The 13,058-nt window shown below is 36.9% G+C and overlaps 1 pseudogene; it reads left to right on the forward strand.

Moving 5' to 3' along the window:
- Window positions 1–1,771: 1,771 nt before the first annotated feature.
- On the forward strand, window positions 1,772–13,058 carry LOC115962935 (annotated as a pseudogene).

Below are 13,058 nucleotides of genomic sequence, written 5' to 3' on the forward strand. Positions count from 1 at the left end.
CGCCGGACTTGAGAGACCCACAACCCACGACCACACCGGACTTGAGAGAGCCATGACCCACGACCTACGCCGAACTTGCCATGATCCACACCGGACTTGATGCACCCACGACCTACGATGGAGCCATGACCCATGGAGAAGACGGAGAGGATATGGGCATACGGCTTGGTCAGGTGGCTTGCGGTGGCCTATGATGGTGGTGGGTTGCGGTGGGGCCAGTGACAGTAGGTCTGGCCATGGTGGCTTGGTGATGGGTTTTGGGTTTGAAGATGAAGAACTCAGAAGAGAAAGGGGGAAGACAAAGGAAGAAGGGAAAATAAAAAAAAAGTCAAGGCGTTTTTTTTTTTTTTAAGTCCAGGGACAAAATTATCTTTTTAGGATGAAATTGGTAGGTTTTTAAATCTGTTGGACTTAGTTGGTATTATCTCAAACCTCAGGGGTGGTTTGTGGAATTTACCCTATTTTATTTTATTTTTTATATATATTTATTATGGAGCTTTTTAAGGAGTTAGATTTGGGAATTTGTTATAGGCGGATAGGCCAAAACTTTTATTTCATTGGGTTGTTTCAAATGAATTTTTTTTGTTTCGGATATTTTCTAATCTCAAAATCCTAGGGGGGGCCGGTATTTGAATTTCCATAAAATTATCCTTTTTTCCCATTTTATCAATATTATAAATGGAAGTTTTGAAAAGTCAAGTCGAAGCCATTGCTGCCCTTGATCTGGGAGAAGAGGCCGTGGTAGCCGCGAGACTTGAGGAATTGATTGATGGCTTCGTTTGGAGCATTGGGGTTGTGAGATGAGGCGGCGCCCACGGCTGCCCTTCCGCCGGCTTGGTCGGAGCAGCAGTTGCCCATAACCCAACAACCACCACCAAATTCCTCAGCTCAGATAATAAGCTCAGCTCAGTAGCAGCTTCAGCTTATGATATAAAATGAAAGAAAGCAAATACTAAATCGTAACCTATTCCTATGGAGAACAATTTTAATTTTGAAGTTTAAGTTTTAACCCAGGACAGGAAGACTGACTCCTCCACAGACAATGGCATCTATTTATATATAGATATATTGAAAAAAAAAATTGAGGATAGGAACACTCTGTAATAGAGTGTTCTCGGCTGGGTTTGCCCAATATCTTCTCTGGAGAGATACTGGGGAAATAGGGTTAGAGAGAGAGAGAGAGAGAGAGAGAGAGAGAGAGGAGAGAGAGGCAGATAGAGTCGTGTTTAAGAAAATTTTTTAATCTGTTTAGATGTTTTTGGCGTAAATCCGGCTGTGAGTAAGTGGGTGAGTTGAGCTGAGTTTTTAACTTTGGTTTGATTTTCTAACCATAGTTAAAGTTAAGGGCATCAGTGGTGAGGTGGAGCTGAGTAAGAAAATATGGCTAGATGACATTTTTTAATTGAGTGTTGGGACCTGGGAGGACCACATCAGTGGTCCTCCAGGAGGTCCCAATAATTTCTCCTCTACTATTCTCTCTCATCAACCTTGTTCTTCCTCCTCGAAAAGTAAGCTCAGCTAACTTCATCATCATATGTCACTTTGGATATAATTTATTTTTATTGAAACGAAAAATATTGTAATGTGTGAATTGTATTATGGGACTATAAATAGTATATTTTGTCTTTATACAGTAAATTCATGTGATTACTGTTTATATGAAAAAAAAAAAACGTGAAAACATGCCGTGGATCCAAACACTCTTTCTATACATAGTGTATATATATATATATATATATATGTGTGTGTGTACATTTCATACCCTCTCACTCTGCTCTGTCTCTCTCTCTCTTTTTCTCTGTAAGCAAAAGCAGAAATCTCTGGTTTTTCAGCTTTTTGTGTTTGTGTAGTTTTTACGTACAGATATGGAGGCTGCAGCAAGAGAACACATTGAGGAGATACGTAGAACAAAGTTCTCCATTGGAGGGGAACAGAACCCATTAATAGAGGATCTTCACCAGGCTGTCAAGAACCTCTCTGCCGAGCTTTATGCCAAGGATGCACATTTTCTCATGGAACTCATTCAGGTTACTTTCTCAACTTCATTCATTCTTTCTTAATAGTATATGTTTGTGTGTTTGTGTTTTTATTTTTGTTATTGGCTCTCAATGATGTATATGTTTGTGAATATCAGAATGCCCATGTCATTGTTCTTCAAATTAAATGTTTAAACGATTGAGTAATGATTATCAGACCCTAACTGTTGTACACAATCGTGTTTTCAAAAACACAATTTTATAAGGAGTGTGTGCAAGCAACATTAAGAATGTAACAAGATTTAACATAAATGTCCGTTAATACTTTCCACCACTTTTTTTTTTTCTTTTTTTTACGATTTTTTCACAGACGTCTGTGGCTAGAAGATTTTAGCTTCTGATTGTGCTTTTTTTTTTCTTACTTTTTTATCAAGAGATAACAAAATTATTATTTTTAATTAACTTTTATATTTTGGATAAAACATAGGTACACAACCTTAGAGTGTTTGGTTTCACTTATAATTTAGTTCCCATAACTCAAACTTAGTTCTCATAACTCATATCTCTAACTCTATCTTTTCACTCACTTCAGAAAATATTTATTTGGTTTCATATCTTAGATACTTATCTCATATCTAAAACTTAAATTTGTGCATAAAGTAATGGGACCATTAAAACACTTTCCTCAAAATTTGGAAATATCCAAATTTTGTTTTCAGTTTTCGTGACTCAAACTCAAAATTTTAGTGGGGCTCATGTTTTTTTTTTTTTTTTTTTTTTTTTTTTTTTTTTTTTTTTTTTTTTTTTTTTTTTTTTTCAGTTTTTATCAATCCAAACACCCTTACGTCTCATCTTTTAAAAGATAAATTACTAGAAAATGTGGGATGCCAAACTCACTGAAAAGACAAATTATTAATTTTACATGGGCCTACCAGGGGACACAACTTTGTTGTATGTTATTCACATATTCTATCTTAGAACTGATTTTAGATGGAAGGGGTATAGGATGTATTACATGTATCTGATGGGGTGTGCTATGGCTCCGGCATCCGTTCTAATTGCTGCTTAGCTTCTGAGGTTTTTATTTATTTATTTTTTTTTTTATGGGTTAGATAAAGACAAAAATATTTCCTTTAAATTATTTTCAATAAAACTGGTTTTATTTTGGGTATTTGTAATTTTTGTAGTTGGACTAATTTTTTTGGATTTTTATACTTTGTTTAAGATTTTAGGTCTATAGTTTTTTTTTTTTTTTTAATAGTCTTTAAAAGGAGGAAAATGTTAGAATTATAAACTTTTTTACAAATTACTGATGTGGTAAGTGGTTATTGGTTATTGGTAAGTAAAAATTAGTGTAAGTAGTGGGTCTAAATTCGAACTAATAAGAATTTGCTACATCAATAAATTGTAAAAAAGTTTGTGGTTATAGCATTACTCTTGAAAGAATTAATGATATTGTTAAAGAGGGGGTAAAGTGTAATTTTATAGAATTGCCCCCAATTCAAACTATGCCTCCGTCCCTGTGTACCCCATGTGAGATGGTAGATATATATATATATATATATCAAATACATGATAGATTTTCTCGGGGAGGAGAGGGAAATAAAGGGAGAAGGTTAAATTAATCTTTACTTCAAAATTAGAGAAAGTCTATGCTTAGAGAAAGTCAACATTTTCACAATAACCTTGATTTGAGTTGTGGTGGGTTTGGATGCAATCTTATTTTATTCCAACTTTAAGGCCGACAGACACTTTAGCTTGTGAAATTTTGTTGGGGCCATAGAAGAACTCTTAAAATTAGCAAAAGATAGTTATAATTGTTAATTTATATGATAATATCGTTTTCTCTCCTTCCAAATTAACATCCAAACAAAGTGGAGTACTCTTTTACTTAATTTTAAATTAAATGGGGGAAAATGCAATCATTCTCTTGGCCTTTTCTCTCCTTCCCCTCTATTCTCTCTCACTCCAAACTTCTAAACATAGTTTCTGTGAAAAAATGTTTACTATATAGGCTTAGTGTTAGATGTATTTATGGAGCAAAAGAATAGGGTTGACTTTTGTTGACTTATGTATAATGTTGAATTATTTTTGGTCAGAATGCTGAAGATAATAATTACTTGGATGGAGTGGATCCATCCCTTGAGTTTGTCATAACTTCTGAGGACATTACAAACACAAGGGCTCTAGCAACATTGCTGATTTTCAACAATGAGAAAGGTTTCTCATCAAAAAACATTGACTCTATTTGCAGTGTTGGTTGGTCCACCAAGAAAGGCAATAGGAAATGTGGTTATATTGGGGAGAAAGGTACTCTATCTAGTTTCCTAAAATTACATCTTATACTAGCCAATCTAGTCTAAGTATTGTTATGAGAACTAGTAACACCAAAAGTTGTTATATATGGTTTATTCAAAATGCTATTTTGTCAAGAAACCTATTAATAATATTAATGGGGTTGACTTGGAAAGAAGACAGAACAAGCATGACAATTTTGATTTATTTGTTTAATTCAAACATCAAAATTCCTTGATCCACAATAGGAAGAAATTATTAGGTCAACCTCTATGTCTCATTTGTATAAATAACAATATTTTATTGGTTGGAAGGTTAGGGAGGCAGTCCTCCCGGTGGACCTAATAATTTCTCCACAAAAGAAGCAACTTTCGCATATTATTCTCCAGTGATAAATGCTAACTTAAGAGTCATATGAAATATGAGTTACAATAATTGCTTGAATCAAGAATGAAATGTTGTTGCCATGGAAAAAGAGTTCAAAGCATAAAATCTATAAATAAATCTTCTTGCATGATGAAATTTTGCAAAGTCAAAATACAGCTTATAGAAAACATGAACAAACAAGTCAAGGTATGAAGGAATGTAAATATTTTACAATTGATTTTGATAGAGATAATGTGTATTAGTCTTTGGTATTTAAGCCAACATATATTCTTAGGGTCCGTTTGGATACAGCTGAAAACTGAAAACTGAAAACTGAAAACTGAAAAATATTGTAGCAAAATAATTTTTAAATGTGTAAATAGTATCGTGGGTCCCATTTTTAATGGAAAAGTTGTTAAAAAGTGAAATTTATGGGTCCGTGAACAGTACACAGGACCCACATGTGACTGAAAATCAGTTGAAAAGTAGCTTTTCGGCTAAAGAAAAAAAAAAAAAAAAAAAAAAAAAAAAAAAAAAAAAAAAAAAAGGAATGCAGAAACGCAAACGCGTCTGGGAAGCGCAAAACGCGCTTCCCAAACGCACTCTTAGTCACCAATAAGCTTTAGTTCAAATGACACTTCCTCTTGTAAAAATAGCTTTGTTCAATTTAGTCTTTCCATTTGTCTTTGTTAGATTTTAGCTGTTAAGGACCTCCCCCCCCCCCCCCAAAAAAAAGAATTTAGTTTTGTATTAAAGGATTTTTTTTTTTTTTTTTTTTTTTTTTTTTTTTTTTTTTAAGTTGATAGAGATTAACTGGATGACTGAAAGTTAGGGTATTGAATAAGGTGAAGTTAGAGTATTGAATTTTAGCCAAATATTTTCAAAGACAATTGTTTTTTTTCTAGGGTGTATGGTTGTGTTTTTGAAAACTATTTTCTATATTTTTATACAGATATTAAATAAAAAATTTAAATCATAACTTTTAAAATATTAATCAGAACAACTAAAATCAAACTTAAAAATAAGGATGAACAAAATAAAATTATGGAAAATTACACTAATAAGCCCAACTATTATCTAAACTTACACGTTGAAATCATAATTAAAAATATTTGAAACCTCCAAACTGGCAATTTAAATTTTTTTTTGTATGACTTTTAAAATTTTGGGGCGATTCCCAAAAATTTGAAGCCTATCGTGGTTATTTTGCGGATTCATGAGATATTTTTGTCATTTCAATGTTTTAGGGATTTTTTCTTTTATTTCATTTTGGAGGTTCTAGGGGGTATTTTGGTTGCCAAGAGTATTGTAGCTCAATTGACACCTCCTAGTGTTTCCAACAGAGACAGTTCAAATCCCCTCTCACCCATTGTAACCATCTATTATAGAAAAAGAAAAAAAATAGAGAGGGTTTTCTAGTCATACTGTGTTTTAAAGGTATTTCGTAAGTTTAGGGGTTTTTGGGTATTATGTTTGTTTTGAGAGGGTAATTTTGTCTTTTAGAAAATTAAGGTTTCTTCTATCATTTTAGAGGTTTTCAAGAGTGTATTTTTATCATTTTATAGGTTTCCAGGTTATTTTTGTCATTTTGTAGTTTCAAGGGCATTTTAAAATTTTTGAGGTTACTCTGGCCATTTTTGGAGTTTATGGGTATTTCTGTCGTTCTAGATGATTCTAGGATATTTAGGTCATATTAGAGGTTTTTGAGAGATATTTTTATTATTTTAAAGGTTTAAAGGGTATTATGGTCATTTTGAATGTTTCAATAGCATTTTGGAGGTTTTGAGGGAAATTTTGTCATTTTGGAGGTTTTCGTTCTTTTGAGCCTAAAAACTAAAAAGTGTAAAACATTTTTAGACCCTAAGAATGTATTTTTCCTGATTAACAGAAAATGATTTCAGTTTGACCCAATTTTACAATTGTCCCAAACCCTCAAAAACGAGGAAACATTTTTTGAGAAATGTTTAACATTGGAACAAACAAGTTGTTAGTCAAGAACATAAAGACAAAGTCAAATGATTTGAGCCAAAATTTGTTATAATTAAATGCAAATCCTTAAAACCATAAATGGTTCTTTGAATCTAAAACGAAACTCCAGAGCTGTTTGGTCCACCATTTTTAAAATATGTTTTCAAAATAGGTAAAAACAGGTTTGAACATATTTTCCAAACATGTTTTTGTATATGTTTTTATTCTTTTGTTTGAGAAATCCCACTTAACGGCTTAAATATAAGATATGCATTCTAAAAGTTTGCTGTACTTATAAAACCTGTGATGTTCTTGCGAAACTACATTGAAAAAATGTCGTTAAAAGTTGGAACCTTTTTTTAAAAATAAATTACAATTACCAATGGAATTGACAGCCCCCAAGCTCTCTCTCTCTCTCTCTCTCTCTCTCTCTCTCTCTCTCTCTCTCTCTCTCAATGCTTGTGAATTGACTTCTATTCTAATCTTAAGATGTCAATGTAGAGTATTATGTGTTATATACTTAATTATAGTGAAAGAAAAGGATAATTACTGGACAGGATAATTTAGCTGTTCTCTTATTGCTCTAATTAGCATATTCTATTGTTAATATGCAGGAATTGGATTTAAGAGCGTCTTTCTGGTTAGTTCTCAGCCATGCATATTCAGCAATGGATATCAGATACGGTTCAATGAAGAGCCTTGCCCACATTGCAATCTTGGGTACATAGTTCCTGAATGGGTCGAGGAGAGTCCAACTCTTTCGGACATCAAAAAAATATATGGTTCTGGGACCACTCTTCCAACAACAACAATAGTCTTACCACTAAAGTTCGATAAGGTCGAACCTATGAAGCAGCAGCTCTCAAATGTTCATCCTGAAGTTCTATTGTTCCTATCAAAGATTAGGCAACTTTCAGTCAGGGAACATAACAAGGATCCTAGGCTGAATACAGTAAGTGCAATAGCAATCACAAGTGAGACTGAATTGGTGGAGAGGAAAAACATTGATGCTGTGTCCTACACACTCCATCTCTCTGCTGATGAAAAGGATAAGGAGTATGAGGGAGAATGCAGTTACTTTATGTGGAAGCAAAAGTTTCCTGTCAGGCAGGAAAACAAAGTGGAAAGGAGAATGGAAGTTGAAGAGTTGGTGATCACGTTGGCTTTTCCTTTTGATGAGCGCCTCCACAGGGGAATGAGCTCACCTGGGATCTATGCATTTCTTCCCACAGAGATGGTTACTAACTTTCCCTTCATAATTCAGGCAGATTTTCTTCTTGCCTCATCAAGGGAAACAATTCTCTTGGACAATAAGTGGAACCAAGGGATTCTTGACTGCGTGCCCTCTGCTTTTATCGAAGCTTTTTATTCACTAGTTATAAATTCCGGGAATGCGCCAGTGTCTAGTTTGGCTCCCATGTTCAGGTTCATTCCCATCAACAGCTCTTCTTATCAAGAGTTAAATGTTGTCCGGGAGTCCATCAAATCAAAGCTTCTTGAAAAAAGTATTCTTCCAAGTGAGTCATACATGGAGCAGCAGTCCTTTCATCAACCTCGTGAAGTTGGTAGGCTTATGCCTGCTTTCTGGACCATTCTGGAAAAGGCAAGGGAGCAAAAGGTGAGCTTGGCTCATCTTTCATCACATGGAAAGCACATTTTGAGCTCCTCATTTGATAGAACAGAATATGATAGCATTCTGAATTTCCTGGGTGTGGAACTAGTCAACAACGAATGGTACGCAGAGTGCATCCAAAGTTCTAAACTTGTTAAAGGAGTGTCAGAGGACGTGTACGTGGAGCTTTTACTGTTTCTTTCTGATAACTGGAGGTTCAAATTTGAATTAACCAAAATCAAGGACATTCCACTAATAAAATATGTGGATCTTTATGGCGATGTATCTTTGTGCAGCATAAATGAATCCAAGCAGTTGAGTCGTGACAGAGTGGTGTCCTTATCCCTTCATTCTGATCATATCTCATGGCTGATTGATTGGAACAAGGAATTCAAATGTCCAGCCAATTACTTTTTTTTGCCGAAAAGCACACAAGAAGCTATTCGGGTCTTCTCTAAGAGGGATACAGTGTCATGGTGGCTACGAGATCATGTGAATGTTAGTGCTATGAGCGTCTATGAATATGCACTTCACCTAAATAAATATCTCAATAGCTGCCAGAAGCGTGCCATTGCCTTTGTTCACTTCTTGTACCACTCGCTTCGAAAGTCTTTTCTTTCCCAACAGGAGGTTGGTGTTTTATGTGATTCTATGCCACTTGTGGATAACTATGGAAATCTAAAGAGTCACAGGAAAGGGGTTCTTGTCCCTGCCAAGGGAAGCAAATGGGTGGGATTGATTGGTTCAAATCCATGGAAAAATGAAGGCTACGTTGAGTTAGCAGAAGACTACTTGCAACCAGGCTATTTTGCTGATGAATTTGCTTCTGGAGAAACACTCTTGGAGTTCCTCAAAACTCATGTTGTAGCTTCTGATATCCCTGATATATCTCCTCCTAATGCTGCAATTCCTACAGTATCATCACCACTCACCAAGAAAAATGCACTCTTGCTGTTGGATTGGATTCGGAATCTGAAACTTAGGGTGCGTTTGAATCGACTTCAAACGATTTTCGGAAATCAATTTCCGGAAAATGGAGCGTTTGGCTGTGACGGAAAATATTATTTTCCGGAAATCCTTTTCCTGTTGACCGAAATTTGAAGCCTTGACCACGGAAATTAGAATCTGCCTTCATTTTCACTTCATTTCATTTCCGGAAAAAGAGAGAGAGAGAGAGAGAGAGCGCGCGCGCGCGAGAGAGGAGAAGAACATTCCAGTCAGTCCGATGATCGCCGGCGGACTCTGAGCTCCAGGCGGCGCCGATCTCGCGAGCTCCAGTCCGACGCCACGAAGATCGCGATCGACGGCGCGATCTCACCTTCGCGAGATCGCGCCGTCGCGAGATCGCGCAGTTGATCGCGATCTCGCCTTCGACCGAGATCGCGATCGACGGCGCGATCTCGCGACGCGTCGATCGCGATCTTGCCCGCACCGTTGATCGCGATCGACGGCGTGATCTCGCGAAGCGTCGATCGCGATCTCGCGCCGCGCCATTGATCGCGATCGACGCCGCGATCTCGCGAAGCGTCGATCGTGAGATCGCGCCGTCGCCGTTGATCGCGAGATCGCGCCGGCGAGAGAGGAGTCGTTGATGATTTTTTCTGGATTTTGTGTTTTCCTTCTTCTTTTCCAAACACCAGAAAATATTTTCCGGAAAATTTTTTGAAATGCAACCAAACACATGGAAACATTTTCCTTTTCCGGAAATTAGCATTTCCGGAAAATATGTATTTTCCGGAAAACGTTTTACAGCAACCAAACACAGCCTTAGAGAAATTTACATTCCCGAGAATTTCTTGAAATGCATAAAGGAAGGTAGCTGGCTGAAAATTACTACCAGTGGCTGTCCTGGTTACCGGCCACCTTCAGAGTCATTCATGCTTTCCTCTTCATTGGGAAACATTTTGCAGAACGGATCCGTGCTTGTTGATATTCCGTTGATTGATCTAAGTTTTTATGGTGATGAAATAAGTGAGTATAAGGAGGAGCTGAAGAAAATTGGTGTCATGTCTGAGTATGGAGAAGCATGTGAATATATTGGAAAGCGTCTTATGTCTTTCACAGAATACTCCACTTTAAGTAGAGACCCAAGTGCTGTCTATACTAAATTTCATCAGATTTTTGAGGGAAAAGTTTCTTCCCCAGGATGAGTTCATCAACAGTATCAAGAATAAGAGATGGCTAAGGACATGCTGTGGTGACAGGTCTCCAGTTGAAGCTGTTTTGTTTGATGCGGAATGGAAAACTGCATCACAAATCAGTAGCATCCCCTTCGTCGATCGAGATTACTTTGGAGAGGAAATTCTTTCTTATAGAGAGGAACTCAAGTCACTTGGTGTGGTAATTGGCTTCAGTGATCGTTATAATCTTGTTGTAGACAACTTAAAATCTCCTCCAAGCTCGTCTCTGACAGCCGAGGCAGTTCTTTTGATACTGGAATGTATGCGACGTCTAGGATCAGATAACAAACTTGTTCAGGCGTTGAGAGGTGTGAAATGCTTTAAGACGAATCTTGGGTACAAACCTCCGGGAGAATGTTTCTTGTTTGACCATCAATGGGTTTGCATTCTACAGGTTTTTGAAGGTTTTGCATTGATTGATCATGATTTCTATGGAAGCAGTATCTTCTCTTACAGAAACGAGTTGAAGCAAACTGGGGTGAAGGTGGATTTTGAGCAGGCGGTAAAAGAATTTTCTGACAAATTCAAGCTGGAGGCATCCTTCATGACTAAAGAAATTGTTCTCTCTTTTCTTTCATGTCACAGACAGCTAAAAGATAGTCCTTTTGTGTTTCCTCCAGATCTTGAGAAGAACATCCGTGACCTTAAGTGGTTGCAGACTAGGCGTGGTGATAAGAGACCTCCGAGAGATTGCATTCTGTTTGGGCCAGATTGGCAGTCAATTTTACCAATTACTATTGACCTCCCTTTCTTAGATGATAGTGACAACTGTTATGGCAAGGACATTCATAAATACACGGAAGAGCTGAAGAGCATGGGAGCTGTTGTTGAATTTAAAGATGGTGCGAAGTTTGTTGCAGCTGGTCTTCACTTTCCCTATAATCCTGCTCCGAACTGCTGAAAATGTGTTCTCATTGCTGGAATGCATACGGATTTTAATCCAAGGAGAGAATTACTCCTTTCCAGATCCTTTCCTAAAACAAAATTCTTGGAAATGGTTGAAGACCACTAAAGGTTATAGGCCTCCAGAAAAGTGCTTATTGTTCGATCCTAGGTGGGGCTCTTATTTGGAGCGGACAGATGGACCTTTTATTGATGAAGATTTTTATGGTTCTAATATTACACTGTACAAAAAAGAGCTCAAGGCAATAGGAGTCACCCTTGATGTTGAAGACGGATGTTCATTGATTGCCAGGCACCTCGAACTCCATTTCCAATACCCTACTATAGTTCGAATATATAATTACTTGAGTCTATGTAATTGGGAGAATGACAGTGAACTTACAAAAGGGATATGGATCCCATATGGAAATAAGAAAGGAGAGTGGGTCAGCCCCTGTGAATGTGTTCTGCATGACAAGGATGGTCTCTTCAGTTTGCAGCTGAAAGTGCTTGACAAATATTATGAGCAAAATTTACTTAACTTCTTCTCACGTGCTTTCCATGTTAAATGCAATCCTTCAGTTTCCGATTACTGTAAGCTTTGGGAGGCTTGGGAAATTTCAGGACACCGATTGTCAAATGATGACTGTCTTAAGTTCTGGGGGTATGTTTTGAAGCACTGGGATGAAAAGACTGAGAAAACTATCACTGAGAAGCTGGTGAAATTGCCAGTTGCTTCTGGCTCAGATGAAGTTTTGCTGTTCAACAAGCATGATGTTTTTATTGCTGATGATCTTCAGCTGAAAGATCTCTTCAATCGTTTTTCTGCTCAATCCCTATTTGTCTGGTACCCTCAGCCAAGCAAGCCTTCTTTACCTCAGATGAAGTTGTTTGATATTTACAGGAAGATTGGTGTTCGCACTATATCCGAGTCTGTAAAGAAGGAAGAATCATGCACAGTGGAATGGTGGATGTTGCTCAACTCAATCAGGTGAATCCAAAGGAGAATTTGATTACAAAAGATCTGGTTACACTCATCCTTGGTTTTCTAGCAAATCCAGTGATGAAAATGGAAGCTGAAAGAAGGCATGAAATTATCCGAGGGCTTCTGAATATTACTTTCCTTGAGATAGTTGAACCGATAAGCGTAAAGTACAGTTTATCACTTTCTTCAGGGGAGATCGTGAATGCAAGAGCAAGCCGAATGATATGCTGGGATAGAGAGTCTTCAAAGTTTTTCACACAGAAGTTGGACAGGTCTAGTGCATATAAGAATCAAATTGAATATGCTACATATTTTTCTGAAGCAATATCTGAGGGTGTGTTATGGGGGAACTGTGATCATATTGGTGCACTCTCTGAACTGATCAAGCTGGCCTTTGTGCTGGAATTTGATGAGGAAGCTGTTAGGTTTTTAATGGAGTCCAAGAGTTTGCAAATATACTTAGAGGATGAGCAGTTCCTTGCATCTGTATTTCCTTCTGACTAGTTAGATATATACCATGAACTGTTAATATTTTTAAGTGTTTCTTTCATGTATTCCTTGTGTGCTTCTAACAGTGTTTTTGGCGTAAATGTCAAAAGAATGAATCGGTTGCTGCTATTCTGATTCTAATGGTCATTATAAGGTGTTAACCTTATATTGTTTTGTCCTAGATTTTCCTTTCTTTGTATTTCTATTTAGGGGTGATACTCTTGTAATTCTGAACTAAATGGTAATGTTTGGTATTGGCATGTATATATATTTTTGAGCCTCAAGTTTTGGCTTTTTGGATTTTG

The sequence above is a fragment of the Quercus lobata genome, chromosome 10 (assembly GCF_001633185.2).
Source record: "Quercus lobata isolate SW786 chromosome 10, ValleyOak3.0 Primary Assembly, whole genome shotgun sequence".
Taxonomy (NCBI): Eukaryota; Viridiplantae; Streptophyta; class Magnoliopsida; order Fagales; family Fagaceae; genus Quercus; species Quercus lobata.